The 2,500-nt window shown below is 48.2% G+C and overlaps 1 protein-coding gene across 1 annotated transcript in view; it reads left to right on the top strand.

Annotated features, from left to right (window-relative positions):
- LOC125037857 (protein argonaute-3-like) overlaps positions 1-2,500 on the top strand; it is a 32,336-nt gene that overhangs the window by 16,920 nt on the left and 12,916 nt on the right. The window lies entirely within an intron of this gene.

Raw genomic sequence — 2,500 nt, 5'->3', positions numbered from 1 at the left:
AAAATCTAGTAACACAACAAAGTACTTACTATTACAAGACAATTCAGATATAGTTCAGTGTATTTGTAACATAAACTTATGAAGATAGTGTGAATAGTTGTCATGCCAGTGGAAAATTATATTTATTATATATCTCATGTATATATGAGTAAGTTTATTATAAATACATTATGCATTACACATATACAAGTGTATTTATTATATAACTAGGTATTGTTTTTTCTGTATGTATGAGTATATCTATTGGCCTGTTGTACCTCATCAGAAATGTTATTTGTATAGTCATCCAAAGACATTACAATGATTTTCATGGAAAAGCAGTATCTAGCAATTCTACTTCAATGTATATTTTCCTTTAAAACTATATAAAGGGTAGTTTCTAATGAAAGATGCTATTATATACTGATTCAGTTATGCTTGACTGTAAGGGCTGCAAAACCTCCAGCATGTCTATCCCCACAGCTGCAAAAAAGGCATCATTCAAGTTTCACATATCATGAGTGAGGCAGAAGGAAACTTGCAAAACAGTACTAAATCTGTTAGATACTATGTAGATTGCAATCCATTGTAATGCCCATAGGCCTCTTCCCCCCTAATCCCATGCTCATTGTTGTCACGGGGGTTTTAGAAAAGGGAGACTGGGGCTCAATCTAGGGAATCACTCCTACCTTGGACTTCAGCCCTTGCCTCACCTAATTTTGCATGGTCTTTTCCCCTCCCCCGTTCCCTTCCTTCTCTTCTTCATTTGTGTGCTGTATGGTGCATAGGTAGCAATCTCGTATAGTAATCTTGCTGACCTGTGTTCAAATCCCTCTCCACCAGTGTATGGTAACCTGCCATTCCTTGTATACGGGGGATAATTCAGAAGCAAAATGAAACAGACCGTATATCACACCAAGAATATCAATTGTAACAAGTGGAATGAAACTAAATTATTATTGTTATTATTATTAATTATCGTCATTCCCTTCTGTCCACTTCCTAAGGTGTGTGAGCTGTGCTGAAAGAATGAGAGGCTGCCTTTGTGTTAGTCATGAACGGCCTCGGGGAGTCATGGGCATGGTATTCCCTTGGTTAACCCATTCGCCCCATTGGGCAAGAATACATGCCATGCCCAGTGTAATACAAGTTTATTTATTGTATTTACACATAGATAGCTCTACAAGTTCTTAATCACCAAATAGCCAGTTATTACAACTACCTATCTCACCTGTTTACTCTTTTCTCTCTCTCGCTCTCTCTCGCTCTCTCTCTCTCTCTCTCTCTCTCTCTCTCTCTCTCTCTCTCTCTCTCTCTCTCTCTCTCTCTCTCTCTCTCTCTCTCTCTCTCTCTCCCTCTCCCTGACTCTCTCTTTCTCTCTCCTTGACTATCTCTTTCTCTCTCTCTCTCTCCCTCTCTCCCCTCTCTCTCCCCTCTCTCTCCCCTCTCTCTCCCCTCTCTCTCCCCTCTCTCTCCCCTCTCTCTCCCGTCTCTCTCCCCTCTCTCTCCCGTCTCCCCCGTCTCTCTCCCCTCTCTCTCCCCTCTCTCTCCCCTCTCTCTCCCGTCTCCCCCGTCTCTCTCCCCTCTCTCTCCCCTCTCTCTCCCGTCTCTCTCCCCTCTCTCTCCCCTCTCTCTCCCCTCTCTCTCCCCTCTCTCTCCCCTCTCTCTCCCGTCTCTCTCCCGTCTCCCCCGTCTCTCTCCCCTCTCTCTCCCGTCTCTCTCCCCTCTCTCTCCCGTCTCTCTCCCGTCTCTCTCTCTCTCCCTCTCTCTCTCCCGTCTCTCTCTCTCTCCCTCTCTCTCTCCCGTCTCTCTCTCTCTCCCTCTCTCTCTCCCGTCTCTCTCTCTCTCCCTCTCTCTCTCCCGTCTCTCTCTCTCTCCCTCTCTCTCTCCCTTCTCTCTCCCCTCTCTCTCTCCCTTCTCTCTCTCTCCCTTCTCTCTCTCCCCTCTCTCTCTCCCTTCTCTCTCTCCCCTCTCTCTCTCCCTTCTCTCTCTCCCCTCTCTCTCTCCCTTCTCTCTCTCCCTTCTCTCTCTCCCCTCTCTCTCTCCCTTCTCTCTCTTCCCTCTCTCTCTCCCTTCTCTCTCTCCCCTCTCTCTCTTCCTTCTCTCTCTCCCCTCTCTCTCTCCCTTCTCTCTCTCCCCTCTCTCTCTCCCTTCTCTCTCTCCCCTCTCTCTCTCCCTTCTCTCTCTCCCCTCTCTCTCTCCCTTCTCTCTCTCCCCTCTCTCTCTCCCTTCTCTCTCTCCCCTCTCTCTCTCCCTTCTCTCTCTCCCCTCTCTCTCTCCCTTCTCTCTCTCCCCTCTCTCTCTCCAGTCTCTCTCTCCAGTCTCTCTCTCCCGTCTCTCTCTCCCCTCTCTCTCTCCCGTCTCTCTCTCCCCTCTCTCTCTCCCGTCTCTCTCTCCCGTCTCTCTCTCCCGTCTCTCTCTCCCGTCTCTCTCTCCCCTCTCTCTCTCCCGTCTCTCTCTCCCCTCTCTCTCTCCCTTCTCTCTCTCCCTCCCCTCTCTCCCTTCTCTCTCTCCCTCCCCT

Source organism: Penaeus chinensis, chromosome 24 (assembly GCF_019202785.1).
Source record: "Penaeus chinensis breed Huanghai No. 1 chromosome 24, ASM1920278v2, whole genome shotgun sequence".
Classification (NCBI taxonomy): domain Eukaryota; kingdom Metazoa; phylum Arthropoda; class Malacostraca; order Decapoda; family Penaeidae; genus Penaeus; species Penaeus chinensis.
The sequence above is the reverse complement of the archived record's forward strand: the minus strand, read 5'-3'. Positions and strand labels throughout refer to the sequence as shown.